We start from the raw sequence: 23,215 nt of genomic DNA, 5'->3' as shown, positions 1-23,215 counted from the left end.
TTTTGAGATGGGTGAAACAAAGTTACTATGGCAGTATGTGGACAGCTTTTTAAAATTATCAGTCTTCCATTTATGCAGGAACACCTTTGCTATCTTCTGCAGTCAGAATTTCAGCAAACCCACTATCACTGCAGAATCATTTGGGTGTGGATTCTGTCTACTTGCTGTGTTTGACTTTCACAGGGATCAGTACATATCTAAAAACATTTAATGAGAACTAGTAAGATATTTCAGCCCTGCAGACTTGTTTCTCTGTAAGCATTCAGCCAACATTATTGAGATCAATGGTTTCCTGTGTTTTATTAGCACAGCAGTTTCAGCTGGTCCTGTAATCTCACATTTCTTTTTATAACTATTTTATAAGGAGAAGGACCCAGTTAAACCAGTTCAGGTTTCTCTGTTGCAGTACTCTAATGCTTGATCTCATTGTAACAAATCTGTCTTGGCTGTCCATCTGCTGTGCTTCCCAAGCCTCTGCCGTGTCTCCCTGGCACCACCTGCGTTTGTGCCAAAAGCTCTGCAGTCACTTAGGCAGCCGTATCTTTTTGACCATCTTTGCCTCCTTGTATCCAGATGTGTACACACAAATGCACAATCTAAAGTTTGCTTGGTATTTTTGAGCCAACACAGGCTGAGATTACAAGGCAGTTCCACCTCTCCGTGCAGGACTGCTCTAGGCACTGAAATCTCCCAAGCCAGAGCTGTGTGTCCCTCACACCCTGGGGACAGAGCAGGGCTGGTGCAGGGACGTGGTAAAGAGTGCAGTGGGAGAGTGGGTGGCAGCTGCTGCAGGGTGATTGGGACAGCTTGTGCTACCTGATACAGGGAGCCAGGTGGTTTCTGTTTGTTGCCAGTAAGGGTGGGGATAAAAGGTGGCCAGGAAAGAGGGGCCATCCTATACCTGCATCCATTGCTTCAGTGCAGGTAGCTCAGCTGCAGCAAGAAGACTTTAGCTCTTGGGGCCTTGTGCCTCCAGTATTTGTTTTCTGCTTTTCCAGACCAGAAAAATACAGGTGAGCAGAACCTGAAGGCTTTTTCAAGACCTAATGCTGAGGTGACTCTGATCCTGCTCTGGATACCTGTGACTGGTGAAGCTGTGCCACTGTGGTCTTCTCTGCTCTGCTGCTGAACTGGTGGCAGCAGGAGATGTATGGGAGAATCCACTAGGTTTGTGCCTTTGTCTCCATGCAGGAATCCTGCCAGTATTGTGGTACAGGAGTGAGGTCAGGGGAGGGTTCTTTACATTCTCAGTTGGGGTGGTAAGACTTAGGTGCTCGCTATGAATTCAGGTTTGGCATAAACCTGTTGCAGGGTGGAATGGCTTGGTTTGTCCATGTTATGGTAACTTCCAAGTATTTTTTTGAATGTATAAATCGAGGTAGGTCTTTAGGATTCTGCAGGTCAAAACAGTAATTTAATCTGGACTAGAAATACATAAAAGTAATGGTGAAAAATATTATTTGTAAATTAGTTTTAAATAAATGTGTCTTTTAGCCATAGTGAAATAATTCAATCTAACAGCCTTCCTTACCTGCCCTGTTCTAAGCAGCTTCAGGCTTCCCCCTTTATTGCCTCTTGAAATTTACTAGTTTAGAGGTCAGAACCAGGGTTTTTTAAGAAACAAGCAAAATGTCTCAGTAATCTTTCAGATTCAGAGGTATTTTCTTGATTTTTATTACATTCAGTGAATTCTGCAACTAGCTTTTTTAATTCAATAAATAATTGCTCCAAAGCTGAGAAAGTGATGAAAAGTCAGGAGTGTGACTGAGATAGAAAAAGACAGCTCTAGTAGTTCTAAAATCTGGAATCAGGACCAAAAATAAGCAATTTTTGAACTTGAGATAATAATTACTTTCATAAATTTTATCTATAAACAAGATGTCTGTTCCACTTTGTGCCCAGCCTGCTTCGGGGGGTTTTATCTAAGTAAATAAAATCAGTTTTGCTTTGATGCTTTTGTGGACCTACTCTGCCTTCACTTACCTCTCTTAATGCAATGCTGATAGGAATATCAGTTGAATGTGTGTTCATGTAGAACATTAGAACTGAGTAATTTTCCATGTGTAATGAAGAATTTGGGTAAGTGTGTGTTATATGTGACTAATTAGTGGTGCAGTTTATCTGCCTCTTCAGCAAACAAAAGGCTCATGTTACAGCACCCTTCTGCAGAGAATAGCAATCAAGATTTCTGCTTAAATGATTTTCATCTTTTAGCATCTGTTCACGTCTAGAATACAAATCAACACCAGTGCATTCTCCTCTGATATGTCTTCTTTGAATCCTTTTTAGCTGAAGAGAAAAATGGAGGCATGGCATTATTTTGAGCCTGCATGTGCATTGCTCTTGATGTAAAACAGTGAAACTCACAGACTGCAGGCTTTCGATACACAGACATTGCCCCTGGGCTGTGCAAGAAGATATTTAGATGTGCAGATCATGAAGAAAATTTGTGGTCTTTTAAGGAAAGATTACACTGGGTAAAAATGAGTTTGAAAATTGAAGCTTGCTGTGACTTCTTTCTTAAATCTAATAGAAGCCTGGATTGAGGGAATTACTCATAAGAAGGAAGTCATAAAACTGGTTCGAGTTAGATTTCAAAGGCGAGGGTTATGTTGGTCATTTAAAGCCTTGGATTTCTCACCACCACCAGAGTCAATAAATAGCAACCTAACACAAGATTCTGGCAAAGCATGGTATGCTATGTAAAGGCCCTTTTGCAAGTTAAAACTGAGTGATTTGGGATCATATTTAGCATCTGTGGCTTGTGCTGGAGTAGTACATGGGAGGAGGTGGTTTGTTCTCACCAGCATGGGACGCTTGGAGATCCCACTGAAACTGAGCCATTATTTTATTTATGCATGTTTTGGCTTGGCCTTCAAATCCAAGTTGGAGGATGTAGCTCAGCTGCACAGTGAGGCTCCGGCTTCTGAAAGAAGATTTCCAGTCCTGTCCCAGTGCCTCTTTCCAGTACCCTTTGGGCTTCATTAACAGTCTGCTTGCTGGCTCTCTCCAGCACAGAGACTATCAGCCATCTGACACTGCTTTGCTCAGGGGTAGCCTGTTTGCTCAGTAATGAAGGAAATGGGTACCAAGTACGTTCCATCTTTCTAAAGCTGTTACAATTTCCCTACCACCACATCTTTACTGTTAATCCAAATATTTGATATTAGCAAAATCACAGTAGACTAAATAACGTTTTCAATTCCAACGGGATGTGATTGCTTCCAGGATGCTACCAGGCAGTATCTTAAGACATTTCTATCTGAATACAAAATCTGACTGATGGGAGAAGGAAGAAGAGGCTGCTAATGAGATTATGAAGTGAAATATTGGCAAACAACATTTTCTGTCATGGAAACTAGGGAAGGAGGAGAACAATTTATGCAAAATAAATAGAGACTTTTTTTTAACATATTAATTATGGATTAAAATTTGTAGTTTAAGCAGCGGGATTTAATTTCTTAGCTGAATCAGATTTTATAGTTAATCTGTGGAATAGGGATAAATTGTGCATTTGGGATAAATATTCAAAACATAATTATTGTAAGAATTTAAGCCAGAAGTAGGAAGGGGAAAAGGAATGGGGAGAAGGAGGAAGCAGTCTCAGTAAGGCTCTGAGACTAGGACTTGTGTATTTAATTGAGGGTTTTGTTTTGGTTTTGTTGAAGCTTTTGAAGCTTTTTCAGTCAGTAATACACACCTTCTCTTCTGAGGAGTCAAGGATCTCTGACAGACAACTTAACCAGGGTTACCAAATGAAAACATATCATTTGTAGCACCCACCTTCCATTAAACTGTTTCAGCATCAAAGGGTTTACACTGAGGGTAAGTTTTCTGATGTTTTGCATGATCCACAGTTCATTTTGGTTCTTGAATTCTTCATAGGACTGTCTGCTATGAAGCCATTTATTGCCTTGGTAATAAGTGAGGGCTTTTTGATTAGAAAACATTTGCACAGTGGCGGTGCCTGTTAAGCATAAAATGCTTCTGAGATATCCTCTGGAAAGAATATCCATGAATAGAGAAGGAACCACTTAAATCAATACTATTACTTTTAATTCTCTGATTTCTTTATCTTGCCTGTTGCTTTTATTCTCTTTATTAGCTTTCCATGATGGAGAAGTTTTCTTTCAAAAGAGGCAACATGGCCCTGTTATTCTCCATTGCTGTGTTTCATCTGCAGCTCACACAGTAATGTGATAGGGACATTGGGAGTTACAGTTTCAGAACTGTGCATGCAGGTAGTTTGTCTTTAAAACATAATTTTTTTCCTTCCCCTTGCTACTACTTGGGTTTTTTTGCCATATCATCTCTTCTATTTTACTGCTTTTTATTATTTCATTTTACAGTGTTTTACATAGTCTGTGAACACAAAGTAAATTGATGGCTTCTGAATCAGAGGCTATTACAGCATTTTCCTGATTAGATGAGGTCTCCTTGCTCTCACTCAGATAAATCTTAAATAATCCAAAGCACTTTAGGTGGAAGAATAGTTTTATTAAAACTTACCCTGTGTTAAATTCCTGGAGATTTTTGTCTTTGTATCAGCAGTCCTCATTGGGGTTATTAATGTGGAGTTATTAACTTTCACATATTCACTAAGGCCATGTTTCATTCACTTCTCTTCAGTTTTCTTTTAGTCTTTTAATAAAATAGCATCATTAGATCTTTGTCATATCTGGACTTGTCTCTTATGTATGGAGGATAGAGATGATTTACTATCTTAATTTCAAAGTCCCAAATTTTATGCTAAGTACAGTGGCCAGTGCTCAGTGCAGCTGACAGACCTTCCCCAGAGGAAGGCTGGTTCAGTGACAGCACAGGAATGAAGATGAGAACGAGAGTCACTGGGCTGGAGGAATGGGCAGGTGTTAATGCTGGGCAAAGAACAGCCAAGTGAATAAGGGCCAGGCAGTGAGAGTGACCCTCCAGCACTGACTTCTGTTCAGGCTAATTTTGTTCCTCTATTCTTTCTGTGATCACAAAGCTTGATTCTGATTTAGTGCATTCTCCCCCTTCCTTGTTAGCATGGAGGTGGTCCCAGCTGGGGGTGGCAATGAGCCCAAGCACTTACAAAGTCAGGGAAGGCTGCACTTAATTGCTGCTGTGCCCAGGCCCATTTAATAAAGCTTGAGAGCGTGCAGCAGCAGTGTGTGCATTTTATGGTGATGACAGAGCCTCTTAGGCTTTAAATGCACTTTATTTCCAGTACCATGACAGGGTTTTCATGCAGCTTGATGCTGTGTCTAAGGTTACCTCAGCATTTCCATTATAAGCCCCTGATTTCAAGGTGTGCTGTGCAGCAGCCTGGTTACAGAGGACTTAGTGGGAAAGGATTTTGTCAAGATTAACAAAGGGAAAACTTTCACTCCTTCTAAAGTTTGTAGAGTAAAAATATTGAAAGGAAAGAAAACCTCCGTGTGTGTGATTAAAATGGTCTTAGATGGAGTTTGAGGTGTTTGGAATAAGAGGTATGTCTGTAGTAGAGTGGGAACGTGGAGTGGGTTAAAGGTAGAATGGGACAGCATTTTTCATGAGCTGAGGACTGTGAAGTTGTTGGCACTGACCTGGAGTAGTAAACACCAATGTTAGCAAGGCTCCTGCAGTGAGCAGGGGCTGGAGTGACTGTAAATGCTGTTCTGCTGGAGTTCACCACCCCTGTGTGCTGGGAGCTGTTCCAGCCACAGGATCTGCCTGCAGAGCTGTTTCTCTGCATCACCATTTCCATAGGATGGGATTGCTGATGGCCTCTGGCTCACTTTATGTGGCTTGATGCTGGAATGGTGTCTTCTGTTTGTTGGGAATTGTCTCTAGCTTGGAAGGGAAACTCTTCAATCTCTACTGGTGGCAAATTTGTGATTTGTAATAAACTTTTCTGTGACTGTAAGCCATGTGCTTGACTAAAATGTAAGAGGAAATTAGTGGAACATCTGGCCTTTGTAAGGGTCAGACTTTCATTTTTACTTTCTTGACTAGAGTTTCATGAATTCTAAGTTAATCTGAGTTGAGTGACCTTTTGACTAGAGTAAAGCCTATCTTGCTTTTCTTTTTCTTTTCCCAATTTAAAAAGGTTTTATGGATCTGTGAAATTGTAATTCTGTTTGGTGTGTAAGATGGTAATTTTTTGGTCATACACTCAGATCTAAACACACAATGGTTGGAGGCAGTTTGTGGTATTAATTAGTGGAAAAGGAAGACTTGAGTTAATCAGCTCCTAGTGAATGAAATCTTAATGGTTGTATTGACAGATTCCACTGCTGGCCTTGTGGACTGTTGTAGGAATTCAGCAGTGTGCAGTGATTCTCACTTTCCAAATGAAAGTCTGTTAAAAATGAAGTACTGTCTTTGCATGACTTCAATTCTAAATCATCTGTATTAATTTTTAATTTCACATTTTTAATGTAAATTAAATGAATAGTTGGTCTAGAACTAATAAAGCTAATGATAAGTCAGATTTTTAGAGTGAGAAGGGATTTCTGGCGCTAATGCTAAACAGGCTTACATGTTACTCAGCCTCCAACTTTAGTCTGCCAATCAGATTTTGTTTTTCACATATTTTCTTAATAGTTTGCACATTCAGGGAAGTTTTTTTACAAGAAACACTGTAAAAAATATCAAATAGAAGTGATTCATCAAGATCCATTCTGATTATTTACAAAGGCAGCATGTGTGCCTATGTATGTGCATATGTATCTGTGTGTTTATGTGCATGTTTTAAACAAGCAGGCCTTACCCACACACAGAATGTAATCACATCATAGTTTTTTGGCCACATTTGTGGCCAAGAAATGGGCTGTTTAGTCTCCTTTTAAGTCCATTTGTGGACTTTAAAGGAAACCAAATATATGTAAGCAAGACTGACACTTGAGATTATAAGGAATTCTACTACTCTCTGCCAGAGTTAGAGTCGTCTTTTTCCAATGATGTAAAATTCACGAGTCATATGTTACAGTTTAAGTAGGCAGGATTTGAAATTACTGCACATCTAGAAGTGTAAGAATTAGTTAAATGCAGAAGGGCTTATTTTACAGAGCTCACTTTGCACTTTCATGGTCCACTTTGAGTTTCCTGTGCTACCTAATTCCTCAAGTAAGTTGATTTCTGATTTGGATTTTTTAGGTTTTTTTTTTTTTTTTTTTTTTTTTTTTTGTTTTTTTTTTTTTTTTTTTTTTTTTTTTTTTTTTTAATGTTCACCTTCTTACAAAATAAGGAAGCTCTCCAGAGTGCCACGAAGGTAAATTGGAACATGTTAGTGGCTGAACACCATGTTTCTGCTCCTGACTTTAGTCCTGGGCTACCATGATAACCAGTCAGGTGGGGAGAAACACTTTCAAAAAGTGACACCTTTTGTATATATATATTTCCATATTGCTACCAGCTATAACAAGGAAGGATTATAAATTCAATTTATGAAACCATATTGTGTGTGTATAGGCTTGCAAGGCAAGCTCTCCTGCAAGCTGACTACCAGCACAGGTGCATGCTCCTCCATACACGGTGCAAAGCACTGCAAAAAAGCTCTGGAAACTTGAAAAAACACTGGTGTTTAATGAGAAGTCTCATGTGGATTTAAACCTATATTTGATTTGAATTTATTTAAATAACTGTGAGAACATGTGGTACCAAAGCCACTTTTCTCAAGACCTAATTGCTTTTAAGTCTTGAAGAACTCATCTTGTGGATGCACGTCTGCAATTCTAAACAGGTTTAAGATAAATGTAGATTAATGAAATGTCTTGAGAGTACTTGCCTATACATGCACTTAACCTAAATGGATGAATAACTGATTATATGAATGTTTCATTACAGAGAGACAGAGGAGAGTCTAAAGTTTTTAATTTAAATTAAGAAGGCTGGGACTGACTTTCATACGTGTCCAAATGGTATTCACGTGTCTCCTTGCTAGGAGTCTGCCACTCATTTACAGTCTGATCTCATCCCTCTCCAACAGGAGCAGATGGGGATTCTTGAACTTGGCCCAAATTCCTAGAAAGTCTCTGCACTGACATTTTGTAAAGTGTGAGAGGAACTGGGGATTTGGATGGCAGAGGGTGCAGTAACAGAGAATGGTACAAGGATGAAGCAGTAACGCTTCCTGCACGTCATTCAACACTGTGGCATTGACCGTGATTGCAGAATATCTCAGTGAGGCAGAATAAATGCTCCTGTCTTGCCATCTAGGTGACATCTGACATGGATATTCTTTGCTTGATTGTTATACTCCCCATCACCCTCCCCTTCTCCCCCCCCAATATAATTAGCTCCAAATTATCATTCTTAATGACATTTCCAAATTGGAACATCCTGATACTAGAGTCTTTCCCTCCCTCCTCTCTCATTCAGATTTGTATGGGAATTTTGGCTATTTTTTGGATATTTTGAAGCCTGTGCTGAAGATGGGTCTGAAAGCCACATGCAGATATTTCGTATTCCTCTTTCTCTGGCACATGCCTGCCTATTTCCTTGTGGTCCTGGCATTGCTGCTCCCCTCTGGGGGAACCTAGGAAGGAAGGCTCAGATCCCAGGGGATTTTGTACAAGAACATGACTGGTTCTGCTACCCAGTGTTATCTAATGGAACAAGCAGAGATGAGTGTATGTATTATTGGAAATAAAATAGAGGGGGAAACTTTGGGTTGCTATATTTAGTTACAATAACTTTAACATTTTCCACATGGAAACATGATTCTATCTTTTCTTAACAGGCAATTCTTCCTTGCAAATCAGACTGGTAATCCTCCTTGCCCACAGCTTTTCTGATTGAGTTCTTGTTTGCTTCTTCAGGGGTTGAAGATTTTGTGAGGAATCTTACAAGTTGATTATTCGTAATTTAAAGAAAAACACTAAAGATAACAGAGAGTGCTTCTGGTGGAGTAACTTCTAAATACAAAATCCTCTTGCTTCTCTCAAAACATTAAATATTCACACCAGGAAAAGTCTGGAAGCTCTTCTTGAAAATATGTGACTTCAGCCTCCATGCCAGCAAGATGTGTCTTAGAATGAAATTGCCATATTGTGTCTGATTACAGTTGTCTCAGTATTTATTAGGTGTCTACTTGCGTGATAGGCTTTTCAAAGGAGAGCTGAGCACATCTTTTGTGCATTAGTAACATTTAATTAGTAGCATTATTTTAATATGTGGAAAACCTGTGTCTCTGCATGTGTGTAAAATTGCACACTAAGCTGAATTACTGCTTTGCAAATAATTTTCAGTTCATGAACTTAAATTTGTTCCCCTTTTTCTTAAAGTTTCGGTTTATCAGTTATTTGTTCCACTGTTCCAACACAAAAGTCAGATATTGTTAATTCATGTATTTTAAGTCTCTGGGACTGGGTGACGGTATGTAACAGAAGATTGAAGCAGGAAAGGGAATTACTGCTGGTGAGTGATTAGATGGATGCTGCTTTTCAGTACCTAGCAAGAAAACTGGCAGATGTGTAGGCTGCACACACAGTATCTGTTTAATGCAGGCTGTTGGAGTTATTATCTGTCATACCCAGCTCTGACAAGCATGGACCAATATTGTGTGCATCTCTCAGTGTAGGAGTCCTTTGCTGTCTCTCACTGCTTCCTTCCTTCTTTGTCTCTCTCTGTGACAAAATCGCCAGCGCTGAGAATGGATCATGTCAGCCACCCTGCTGATCTGAACGTACTGAGCCCTCATCCTCAGAAATTCCACACCAGCTTCCAGGCCCCTCTGGCATCAGTGCAGTGCTGTGTTCCCCCCTTCAGGGTGCCCTATAAACCATGTGCAGTCTGTACCCAGCCCAAAGGCACTCTGGTTCTGCAGGAAGTACGATGCCATTTGGCACTGCTGTGCAGCTGAAAGCCACACCAGAGAAAATGCAAGGAATAGTCTGCCTTTCAAGCTAAATATTCAAGCAGCTGCTTTTGAGCAGCAAGCCTGCCAGCTCCCTGGATGCAGTGGATAATAGTATCCCTTGCTGTTCAGTCTCCTTCTGTGCAAGGAACAGACCTCAGCTGACATTTCTTCTCAAGTTTTTTACCCCCATTTTCAGGCCTGCACATGTGTTTGTGGTTTTCTTTTAAACTGTACGATACAGTTCCTATAGTGAATCTTAATTTACTTCTTGTCTGACAAAGGTCCTCTTGTCTGTTTTACAAGAAGCATATGCTGACATCCACTCCATTCTTTTCATCAAGTATTTGGCAGTGTAATTATATACGAAGAGTTGTTCAGACTGTACACCTGCTGAAAGATCTGGCCTACAGTATGTATTTTTAACTTTGGTTTTGATCTACTCAGCACTTGGAAGATAATAGAAATATGGTTGAGACATAACCATCAGTATTCAAAATCTGATTTTTTTTTATTTCAGTCTTATCTGTTGGTTTTATATTTAGTTTACTTTATGAAAGCAAAAAACTATTACCCACACTTGCTAATGCACAGATTATGTAAAGAATTTAGAAAGGCATAAAAAAATTCAAGTGCTACATGAAACTTTACATTTTGGTGACTGTGAGATTAATAGCTTACTACTGAAAGCTTTCCATCCCTCTTGGACAGATTGGGCTTTAAGGGATCTCTGGAATAAAGGAAATTCCTTGGATCCTTGTCTTGTTGCTTCCTTCAATGGTAAATTGGAACCTAATAAGAAGAAATCATCTGGTATTTTCTTAACCTCTTGTGGAGCATAGGTTTTAGTAGTAGCTGGTGAGTTGTTAGACTTTCCTGACTCAGCCCTGGAAAGCTCAGGGACAGCTGGCCATGGGCATTTTATCCAAGATTCAGGTAATGTGGCAGCTAACAGTTGTGCAGTTCTTGTACACACACTCCTGCCTATGTTCTGTGGGATTCAGCTTAAATGGCTTTGTATGCAAAAGCCCTAGATCCCACATGGTGTCACTTGCTTTCTGTGTGCCAGTTCTGCAGGAGGTGTCACTGTCTGTCTGTCTGGTTACCTCGAGAGGGAACAGCATTGGTGCTGTCTTTCACAGTGAATACACCTGGAGAGTTTCTCTGATCAGTGACCTGTTTTATTGTTGTCTGAGCTCTGCACATCTGCGAGACTCAGCTCTTTTCTCTCCCCATTAACACAGATGCAGAACAGGCGGATGCTTTTATGAAATGGTTGTGACATCTGTGTAGGTGGTTGAGAGCTGAGACTGAATCTGTATGTCACAGCACAAGGATGGGCAACAGGCAACAATGGGAATGGTACTGGGGCACCCTTCTGACTCTGTATGGGATACAGCCACTTCTAGTGATACAGATATTGAAGAGATCAGTGTTACTCCAGCTTCTACATCCTTTATTCCCCATGCATTTGTAAGGAATAAGTGGCTGATTCACCAAATAAAGGCAATACATAGGGACGAGCTCTCAAATGGAATTAAAAGCAGACTTCTGTAATCGATATAAGGACATTACCATTTCCCCTTTCCTTCAGCTGGGACAGAGCTGGCTGTTGCAGCAACTGGATGCTCCTTGTACATGGGGAGCAGTTGTTTTTATAGCAGCTGCCAAAGTGGGACTGGTTGGGTCTTCGGGAGGTCATGAACTGGTGCAGGACACCTCCAGCTTAACTGGGACAACTGTGCTTGTCGCCTTTCCAAAAACAAGGGAAAGTGTGTTGGGGGAAAGTGAGAAAGTCCTGTGCATGGGCAGCTGTGAAAGTTTGTGCTCTGGGATGGAAATCTGCCAGTGCAGCTCCTGACCTCAGTGGGTACAATGTCTGTTATTGGTCAAGGGAGATGCCCTGCCTGTCACTTGTACAGAAAGTGACAGGGCCCCTGCAGATGCTTCTTCAGTACTTTTGCCTTTTCTTGGTGAATACGCAATTTACTGGGGATTTTTAATGCTAACATCCAAATTGTTTAATTTAGTGGTTCTCTGGCTTCTAAGAAAATGCTTTGCAGGTCTCCATCTCATTAATGCCTTTATTCAAAGTGGTGATCCAAGCAGGAGACTAATAATAGAATTTAACACTGTTGCTTTTGATTTGAGAACTGCATGAAGAATGGTGTCAAATTAAAATACTTAATGTTTTGTGTGTTGCTCTTTGTAGTCTGAACCCTTTTTGTGACAAGTGGCATGAATTTTCTACAGTTCTGGGAGAAAACAAATGGCTATCTATTTCTAATTGCTACTGGTTAGGAATGTGATATGTGTGTAATGCAAGAGAGATTGATTAGACTCATTAATGACATGAAATGAAAATGTCAGAGTATAAAAATAAGCCACATAGTCACTGCATTTTTTATTACACTTTTGACTTGGATTCTGCATAATTAAAAAAGGACCATATACACAAAAAGGAATCTTGCCCTGAAAAACAGAACATCTGAGAAGAAAAAAGCCCTCTCAATTATGGCCATAAACTGAGTCTTGGGGACTGGAGAGTTGTTTGAATAATAGCATGAAAAAAATATATAGGGGAAAAAATAGAAGCAATATATATTCTGGTTTAGGATCACAATGAGAAAACTGGGTTGCATCTCAACATGAGCACAGGATTGTTTTCAGGACTGGCAGAAGCAGTGGAAACACTTCCAAACAGATCCTAGTGATTCCATGCCTGGAAGATGAGGAAGGAAATAAATGTTATTATTAGTGCCTTATTTTCTTTAAATAAGCTGCAGTGCCTTTTTACAAGAATTGAGGCCTTGCTTTAATAATTTAAAGCTTTTTTAAGACTCGGATGTGATGTTCAGACACTTCTCTCTTTACCTTACCATTGAAGAGCCATCAGTAGCTGTTAGTCCTGCATTCTTCTGTGCTCCTGAGAGCCATCCAAGTACTATTTTTGCAAAATTGCTTATTGAATGGCTTTCCCCACCAGCCTCACCTTTCTTCCCTCCACAGACTCTTTATCTCTGAATTTGTAGCCCAGGAGGTTTGGAAGGCAGAGGAGCCATGAGTTCTCTGCTCCATGGGACTCTCTTCTGAGCCTGTGAGCTCATTCTTGTGAGCCTTTCTGGTGGGAAAACAGAGGGAAGAAGAGGTACATGCCCCTCTGCCACTGCAAGGGGATTCTAGGACAAGCTTGTAAAAGCTGGGGAGGTCAAAACCAGACTTGGTCAGTGCAAGGCAGGAGGGAAGACCTCTCTGGGAACGGAGTGGCCTCTTCTGTATGACAGTGGGAATACCTTCGCTTGCCTGTCATGGAGATGATGGCCTCAATGAGAGCATTGCAGGTTTTCTCATGAACTCTGTGGTCTCTTCCAGATGTGCTAAAAATATCTCCTGCAATGGAGATTAAAAAAAAAAAAAATCTGTTGAACAGATTTGTAAATTTCTGCTATATTTGAGTCCTGCTCTAAAGAAATTTTTATTCTCTCTGTTTATATCTTCTGCTGTCCCCATGTTGGTGAAGGCTCAGCTCTACTCACATCAGATCTTAACCAGCCAGATGTTCTGTATGTTCATTAGCATTAAATGTCAATGCCTGAGGCTTAAAATCAGATGAACAACTGGGTTTAAGTCACATCTTGTTTTGGATTAAGATCAAGAATGAAAAATTTTGGCTCAAAAACATCTTTGGCAGGAGAAGACTTCAGGGGTGTGTAGGTGTGCTACAGCTTGCCCTGGGGCAGGGAATGGGTGAGGGGCCTCTTGAAGCTTCTTCCAGCCCGATTTTCCATGTTTCAACAAAAATATGATTACAGTGGTTGCTGGCTGTAGTTGCTGCAGATAAATTGCTTTTGGCAACTTGTGAGTGTTTTACGGCTGTCTCCATCATTGCAGTTGATGCAGTGTTCCGTGGGAGCAGCGTTACAGGTGCATCCGTGCGGGGCTGCAGCATCGCGTGAGGTTCTCCAGGCCATTGCTCTCACCAGCACTTCTGCATCTGTGACTTTGGGGAGAGCTGCAGTATTAATACTGCCCACATTCCCTGAGGAGTCAGATAAGCTGAGGAAGATAAATTGATTTTAGCAGACTGGCTCCAACTCATGCCAGCTGAGAGTCTAAATTGATGCTGTTTGTAGTTGTATTTTGTCTGATTGCATAATCTCAATGTAAAAATTTGAAATATTGAATTCATGGGTCTGATTTTCCATGTACGTCTAATTTCTGAACTTCTTAATTCATGGTACACAACCCAAGTTGCATATATAAGGTGGCCTTTATTTAAGACTGCAAATACTTAGGTATTAAAAAAAACCCCAAAAACAAACCCCCAAACCAATCAAAAAACCCCACAATCCCTCCCCACCCCCAAAAAAAACAGATTAAAAATTTGAAATATCAGTCACAACAAAACTACCCCCCATAGAACCAGACAGTAAGAATATCAGGTTGATCACCTGAAAACAGAGTATTCTGAAACGCTGTCTTGACATTTTCCATCTATTTAATACTGGGAACTCTCTGTTCCAATTTATTTTTAAACAAGTGCTCTGGGAACACAAATGAAAATGTTTCCAGTATTTCCACATAGATTTATTTTGGTAGAATTTATTCTGAAACTCATTTTTGTTGAAAAAACATTACTGGGCCAGATTTATCCCTGGAGTAATTGCCCTTGATTTTTAATAGCATTGCAGGAAGGGTACATTTGGCTTGTATTTAATTTATAACATAGGAAATATGTACAGCTATAGAACATCTTTACTCAGGGCATGGTACACAAGGGGAAAACATGCATGGTTCTATCAGTACTTTGTTAATTTAATTGTAACAACAGATGCAGCATTTAATTTATTTGACTGTTGCTACTGAGTTGCTAATCCAAATGTACCCCACCACTGGGGCCCACAAGGTAAGAACAGGGACCTGCTGGAGTGAACCCAGAGGCCCAAAGATGCTCAAAGGGCTGGAGCACGTCTGCTGTGGAGACAGCTCAGAGATTTGGGGTTGTTGAGCCTGGAGAAGGGAAGGCTCTGGGGACACCTTAGAACCCCTTCCAGTACCTGAAGTGGCTACAAGAGAGCTGGGGAGGAGACATTGGACAAGGTGGAATGGCTTTAGACTGAAGGAGGGCAGGTTTAGGTTAAGCAGTAGGAAGAAATCCTTTACTGTGAGGGTGGTGAATTGCTGGAATAAGTTGCCCAGAGAACTGGTGTCTCTTTCTATTCCTGGAAGTGTTTGAAGTCAGGCTAAACAGGGCTTTGAGCAACCTAGCCTAGTGGAATGTGTCCCTGCCCATGGCAGGGGTGTTGGAACTAGATGATCTTTTGACTTCCCTTCTAGTCCAAACCTCTGTATACTCAGAGTGTATGTCTGTTTTCCCCGGCTGCAACACTGAGTGAAAAGCTTCAGACCTTCTTGAAATGTTAAGCAGTTTTGCAACTTCCTCTCTCTCTCTGCCTCAATAATCTAATATTTTTGCTGATAGCACTTGGTTTTGAATCTGTGAGATGTCTTCCTTTCTGCTTTTACCAACACCTGTTTCTTCCTGTGTTCGGAGAAAGAAAAATATCACAGAGAAAGTTTCTCCCTCTTTTCCTGTTTCTTTTTTTTTATTCCATCCTCTCCTCTGTTTTTAGGTTACGACATGCTCAGAGTTAATTTTAAAATGGAGCACTCTAGGAGGTGCAGTTTAGGCACAATTATGTTCTGTGGCATTTGGTATGTGTTCAAATAAGTGCTTCCATTAAAGGCATTGCTTAAATTGGAAACCAGAGTAGTAAACTAGTGAGTGCTACTTGTGTTTGGTGGCCTGGAAATAACAGAAATATTTCTCCGGGTATTTCCAGTGGTGCAGTTTAGATCGCTTTCAAACAAATTTGTGCTTCTTGCTTAACCAGGACACACAGAAATTCGATGTCTCCAGCTGTGTTATGGGCAGTGGTATGTGGCCATATCTGTGGCTGGGGAGAGCAGTAATTCTGCTGAAGGACTTCCTTCACCTGTGTGGATGTCCTGGCTCCGGGAGAGGAGCAGCACCTCTCTCACTGTTGGAGTGCTTCTGTGCACAAGCACCCCCAAAATGTGTTTATCCACTCCTCGTATAAATGTCATCAGTCAGAGTCATGGAAGGCTTTGAGTTGGAAGAGACCTTTGAAGTTCATCTAGTGCAACCCCCCTGCAGTGGGTAGGGACATCTTTCACTCAATTGTGTTTCTCAAAACTCCATCCAGTCTGATTTTGAACACTTCCAGTGATGGAGCATCCAAAGCTTCTGTGGACATCCTGTGCCAGTGTCTCACCACCTTCATCATAAAACTTTTCTTCCTTGGTGACCCTTCTCTCCATTCCTTTAAACAGTTTGGCTTCTAGGTGTGCAAACCCTTTTCTCTCTTTGATTTTCCCAATCTTTGGGACTTTCCACAGCTGCTTAATGGTTTACTCACCTTCCTGTATAGGGAGGAATGGTCTTTTATCACTCCTGTGTAGCAGGTAGGAGGGGGTTGTTCTTCAGTTCAGCTCTCATGCTGTAGATCACAGGAGCACATTGCTCTCATTATTTAGATCACTACTTCAGACCGACAGCATTAAAGGCACTTGCAGTCATTTTGTTATGTGGATAATTAATCCACAAGGTATTGCACACAATGTGGTGAATAATACAGGAAATGATTAAACTGAGTATTTTCCCTGGGTTTACATCATACTGGATGTGAATCTGGAAGTAACAGGCATGCTGGAGATAGTGTAAAAAGCAGTGGCAGGTTGCATTTGTTCAGCATTGCTGTGCTTTATGAAATTTGAGCTGCAATTTCTAACTTGTTTGAGTTTTCAAGGAAACTTGCCCATTGCTTAGAAAAAGCCATTTGGGAATCTAGATTCTCTGGAGTTCTCGTAACTGCAGTGGTGGAAGGTGAGAGTGTCTGGAAGCTGCTTGAGAGTGATGATATTTGACTTTAGTGCTGAACATAGCTGCTTTGATTTGCCCTCTGGATAACCATGCTAATGCTATAAGGAGCTTGCTTTCCCATTTTAGCTGCAGCAGTTAAAGGCCTAAAGGTAGGTGACATGAATGCTTCTATAAATATGTATGTTTTAATCAAGCCATTGTTTATAATTAGATAATAATCATAGTGGTATAAATAAGGGTTAGAGTGGGATGCATAAAAGGTCTTAAGCAAGAAAGAGACAAGTGGTTGATGTCTTTAGTTTTTAGCTGAATTATTGGGTAAGATTTGGAGCCGGCAGTTGCAGCTGAACAACGCTGATTCATCTGATGTAAGGAAGGGTAGAATGAGGTGTGAGAAATTGGATGAAATTCTTGTTGTCTTGGCCTTCTGTGTCTACCTGGCTCATTTAATATACTGTCTCCTCCTGCTTCTCAAGTCACTTCGTGAAGTAATGAAGCTGTCCCATGGGACGTTTTTGGAAAGGGATGTTTAAAAGTTATATTCAGAGGTTTTCTACTAAATGGATGTCAGCACTTTCTAGCAATAGAAAAAAAACCTGGATGGGATAAAAATCTTTGAAATCTGCATAGATCTCTTTTCTTGATAAAGAGTTTGTGCTGTAGCCTTTACAAACTTACCCATCTTGGCTCTACTATAAAATTACAAATTTGTTACCTCCCTACCAGTGAGAGCAGTACTTCTGAGGGTGCACAGGCACATTTGCTGGCATGCACTTTAGTAAAGCTGCTGTTACTGCGTGGGAAAGTTCTTGCATTGATTTTAAACTTTTAATGTTCTTATTGTAATTTTTTATCACTGTGTGAATTTAACTAAACACTATTTTCCTGGAATCACTGTGTTTTCAATGGTAGTTAATGTTTATGTTGAATGGGAGCCATAGGAAAGCAGTGAGCACAGTAGGGTGCAGATCAAAATTTGTTTGTAGACATACACTTCCTGAATCAAAACCTGCACCCCTGCCCAGCCACAAAGACTTGCTGTTTATTCCACCAGGCCCTGAGGTGTATGTGTAATTAAGTGTGTTGGTAAGAGGGCAATAGCTCTTGAAAAGAGGATGTTTCACCCAAAACTATGGAGTTGATGGCTTAGCTACATAGGAGATAGTGCCAAGCTGCTGGGCTTTCATGGGGCGGCACTCATCCTGCTCAAAGGCACATAATACTGTATCTCATGCAGCCCAGTTTGCAGCAAACAGGTTAGTAGTGCTGGCAAGGTCAGCTTTGGGGATGAATGTGGCAACCAACACCTTTTTTATCTGGGAAATCAACTGAACAGTTACTTAAAATGTGAGCAGGATGTTACCTTTGTGAGAAAGATGAGCTGACAGTGTCTCCCTCTAAGGACACGATGTTGGCTGAGCCCAGTAAAATTTGCAAAAGCTCTACTATTTATAAGTCCCAAAAGCCTTTGGCTTCCAGGAAGACAGAATATATAAAATGGGGATAATGATTCAATCATCTGTGTGGACTTAGCATAGTGACTCCCTCAAGTATGTGTTAACAGTGAGGTTGCTCTAATTTTTGTTCCAAGTGCCATTTGTAAAATAAATGTATAACATGGGGTCTACTGAAACTGGAATAGGATTGATATTTTGTCATTTCAGAGTTAATGGGATTCTAATATTTTCATACAAGTTGTTCTGTAAGGTTCATGGGATCTGAGTCTCTGCACTAGCCAGTTGTGTTTTTGCTGCTACAGCTGTTCCCACTCTGGAGTAACTTTGCTTGATACTGGTACAGACAGATCCTTGTGCTGATTTTCACAAGTGCATTGCACAGAAGCTGCAATCCCAGCTGACTGTGCCTGTCTCTTCTGAGGGTTTTGCTTCCTTGCAGGGCTGCTTGCTCATGCAGGTACAGCATGAGCTGCTCTAGAGTTTCTCTAGTATGAGGAGCTGGGACTTGCTGGAGCAGTGTTGTCTGCTGGAAAGATACATAAGAGGCACATCTGGGTGTTCAGCCCATATCCACCATCTTCATTTGCCAGTTGCAGTGTGCTGCCATTGGTACCTGTGGTGTTGCTGCTCTCAGCAGTGCTAGAAAGGTACAGGTGAGAAAACAAGAAGTATTAATGACATATCTGTGCAGGGGGAGGCTTCTGGATTACTTCTGATAGCCTAGCTTTCATAAATGAATGTCTTTAAACTGGAAGTGAATCCTGTTGCTGCCTTTGTTGTGTTTCTGTGCAGCTTTTCTGATCTTTAGTGGGGATCAGTGGACCACATCCTCTGTGCAGGCAGATTGCTGGGTTCATTGTATCCAGTCAGAATCCTGTGTTCAACATCACATATCTCGATGACATGAAAAAAGTTATGGCTGGTTTGTTAACATTCACATTAAAGGATAACTATTACCATTCTTAGATGAAATGGGACTTAATTATAGCAAGCATTTGCTTCAATCTTAAACACTAATGTACGTGTTGAACTCCCACTGGGGAAGTGGTGAAGGTGCAGTATTTACACCCTGCTGAGCACTGAGGCTGTTGAGGAATACATGCTGTTTTAAAGAGGACAGACTTTGACAAATGGGTCTCTGTCTTATTACGAACATGCTCAAAAAGAACGTGCTGTATTCACCAGTGGGATAGGAAGACCCTCAGGCTCCCAGCTCTCATTCCAGCTTTTCAATGTGGATTTTTGTCTTGGAGTCATTTCTGAGAACATATTTACTAGTGCAGCTTAAAAAAGCATGTGTTTAATGTGTCTCTTTTTGTCGTTGAGATGATAAATCCACAGACAAATAACAAAAAACAAAAAAAAAATCTCTGGGGACTTTGGTAATAACTTGGGAAGGAAGAAATTCATAAAAATAGGCTTGGGGTGAAAATAGCATCAATCCTTTAGGCATGAGACTTCTAAATCCCTGGCGTTTGTTTTGCAGCACCAAGAAGTTCACAGCCTCTGTGTTATTAACTGTAACATCTTTCTAAATTTTATTCTGTGTATCTCTTAATCCATAACTTTGTACCTTACTTTAAACTTCATCAATTTAATTTTATAAACTTCTTTCAGCAAATTACCTGTTTGGATTTTGCCTCTTGATTCTAAAGTAAGCCTTTGTTCAGTCGTAAAAAAAAAGAGTGGTTAACATGAAATGGCTCCAAAATGTCTGACAAAATGCTGCCTATAATAGAACAAAGCATAGTGTTGTAATTTGTGATGTTTCTTATTGATTTGCTCATCCAAAAAAGCCTGTCTTGCTCTGCATTCAGTATCCAAAATGTTGTCTTGCACTGACAACCACAGCTTGTTCCAGAGTAATTTAAGGCTCAGCAACTTGCTCAGCATCACAAATGCAGTTGTTGCTAAAGCTGAGAATAGAGCCTCTTCTGTCATGGCTCAGTTGGCCACTGTAATTGTGGGGCAGCTTTCCTACTGACTGAGTGAGTCTCTGATGTGACCAAGCCTGTTATAATGAACACTGCTACTTCAAATTTTGATGAATTCCCCTTGTTCAGTAATTTTTTGCAGTTTTAAAATACAATTCCTCAGTGAATCGTGGCAAAATATGATTGTCTAATTAAAAAAATGAAGCAGATGTTAATATTCTACTTTGCAGTCTGGAGTTCTCCACTGCTTGTTAAGCAAGCAGGTTGAGAAAGTGATTGTGTTGCAAGATGTTGAGAGACAACTGTGGTGTATGCAGGAACTTGAGCAACTTGCATTAAAATGTTTGAAAGTGTTGTGGCAGTTTGGTCTGGTTTACTCAGGTTTATGGGACTAGTAACAGGTCAAGATTTTACAGTAAAGGGGCTTCCACCTCCTTTTATTTTTTAAGAAACAGTGCTCATATTTGCAGATCACCTTTCCCTCAGTGAGGTGCAGTCCCAGGAATTAGCAATGCAAGAGATGCCTACATAAATATCAATTCATCTGTCATCCTTAGTCATAAAGAAAGTTCTTCTAGTAAGTCCATAATTTTGTAGTTTAGGCATTCATGGAGAGAACTAGTAATGGATTTAGTGATAGGAAGCATGAGAGGCAGTGCTTGAGCAATGTGACATGGCACAATGTTTCCACTTGGAGTGCTGACTATTCACCTGTGACCATTTATTGGAATGCTTGGGTGTGCTTTTTTAAAAGTCTTGGAGCTCACTGGAATTTTAATTACAATTTTTCTGTGTGTGTTTTTTTGTTGTTTTATTTTTTAATAGCCCATTTAGTTATTGAAGGAGATCAGGAAAAGGATGACAGAAACACCTCTTGCCATTTCTTCCTTTCTTCTACAAATGTCTGAGACAGTGAGATGATATCCTGCTGAGGACACTGCATGGTGACATTATTAAGGAGTCTTTAACATGCAGTTTATTGCCAGCATAGAAAGTTTGCTTGCCTGAAAGTTTCCCCTCTTTGGTTGCAGGCCTAGCAGGTGCTCGGAGCCCTCTAAGTTGTGTTTTCAGCAGCAGAACAAAGAGCAGGACTGGCTTCAGGCATGAAGAGGTGCAGCTGGCAGTGGAGGTTGTGATTGCCTATCAATAGGTATTCATCCTATTAATTAAGCTGCTGCTGTAAAACCCAGCTAGAGGACAGCTTTTCAGCCTGCCTGTTGTAAAGTAAGCTGAGTCACCTGTAAAATGATGTTAATAAGAGGGCTCCAAGGCTTGTGAGGAGGCTTTTTTCAAGCCCTCTTCTCTTGGGGCTGGCAGCAGCCTCTTTCAGAGAAGTGGCTTCCAGGCTCTCTGTGAATGACAAATGGCACTCACTTCTCTGGAAGCTCTGTGTGCTGCTTTTGTGAACTTTGACCAGCAGGAGCCAAGCTGTGACCTCATACTGCTTTTGTTCCTCAGCTGTAGGCATGTTACAATAAAGACTTTCAGCCCCTTTTTTGGCTCTACTAAAGTCTTGTTTTGCAGCCCTATGGGTTTTTGGCTTCTTTAAGGATTTTCTTTATTTTTGAGCATGAAGAGGCAAGAGTTTGTGCAATTTATTTTCCTTTATGAGACCAGTGTAAACTAGTATATGACTTTTTGGGATGCAGGTGGTTTGTTTTAACCATTTGCTAGAAATCCTTGTAGTGCCTCTTAGGACTACTCAGTGGGTTTTTTCTTGTTCAAATTACATAATTCAGAGTTCTTGCATTTCAAGTTTAGGTTCAGTTCCACTTCTGTGGGACATGAAGCAAGTGAGCTGCCCTCTCTAAAGCCCTGGAGAATGATGTGAGGAGCAGAGTGGGGGGGTCCTACAAACTCCAGCTCACCCTCCTCACAAGTGCTGCTGAGGAAGGACAGCCTGAGACTTTCCTCCAGGTGGTCTGTCAAGCAGAAAGGTAACAATTGTAGGAAATTCCTTTCCTGCCGCCAGTTCACAAGCTCAACAAACAATCCGTTTGCTGAGACATTGGGGTCATCCTTCTAGTTTCTTACTCTTCTTTGCTAACTACTTGGAATTTGTTAAACAGTTCCTTTCTGGAGGCATTAGGGAGTGGTGGTCTGTTTCTCCCTTCCTGAACCTTTTCAAGTCTTTCTAAAAAGACAAGAAAGAGAAAAGTTGACAGTAAACATCCTAGAAACAGTCCCATGTCACCATACACAACAAACTGTTCTGCCAAATCATATGCTAAAATCTCCCTTGCGTTTTGTCTAAGCTTGTGTGACTGCTTTGGTTTTAGGTATTGACATTCTGGGATCTTCATTCTAGGGAGGCTGAGAAGCCAAAGGCAACTCAGTTGTGTGAATAGCACATCAATCCTGTTCAGATGGAGGCTTGTTTAAGAGAACAACACCCTTCCGCCTGAGCAGCGAGGCTGCTCTGCTGCCCTTTCATGTGCAGCCTTCTGGCTGATACTCAGCCCTGCCCTGGTGCCACAGCTTCCTGATTTATGAGCTTGCAGGAGAAGCTGCTGACTGTAGCTGCTCATCAAGAGTACCAGTGACAAGTCACCAGATTTGACAGACGTGACTGTCAACCTTTTCTCAGTTTTTATTTTCTGTAAATTCCTGGGTTTCAGACCTCTCATTCTTCCCATCAAACAGTGAGCAGATGATGTTCCTCTCCATACCCTGTGGCATGTTGTGTTGTTCACTGTTGTATTTTAATAGTCGTGTATTGGGCTTGGCTGTTCTAAGCCCACTTGTAGCTTCCAGGAGGCTTGTGCTGGCTACCATACATTCCTACACCCACTCAATCCTTTTAAACCATTAGAGCATCGTGCTCTTGGTTAAGGTCATGAATAGGGCGTGGAATAGCCTTTTTAAAATTCTTCTTACTCTACCTCACTTTTGGAAGATTGGTCATCAGTTTTACTGGTGTCCTCATTTTTGCTTTTACCTTCAGGTCTTGTTTTCCATCCTGTGTAGTGGTTTCTTTTTCTGCAGAGTTGCAGTGTAGAGCCTCATACCAAAATTTATCTGTGCCAGCTGAGAGTGGATAAAACAGGTCTGGGCAAGGAAGGGTGTCTCTTTGTGGACACAGTGCAGGCTGGAATGTGGA

At 40.9% G+C, this 23,215-nt stretch overlaps 1 protein-coding gene across 2 annotated transcripts in view; it reads left to right on the top strand.

The window, feature by feature from the left end:
• Window positions 1–23,215, top strand: part of FAM107B (family with sequence similarity 107 member B) — a 59,166-nt gene that overhangs the window by 16,705 nt on the left and 19,246 nt on the right. The window lies entirely within an intron of this gene.

This window comes from Pyrgilauda ruficollis, unplaced genomic scaffold (assembly GCF_017590135.1).
Source record: "Pyrgilauda ruficollis isolate IOZ18807 unplaced genomic scaffold, ASM1759013v1 scaffold61, whole genome shotgun sequence".
NCBI lineage: Eukaryota > Metazoa > Chordata > Aves > Passeriformes > Passeridae > Pyrgilauda > Pyrgilauda ruficollis.
This window is presented reverse-complemented; position numbering and strand designations above follow the sequence as displayed.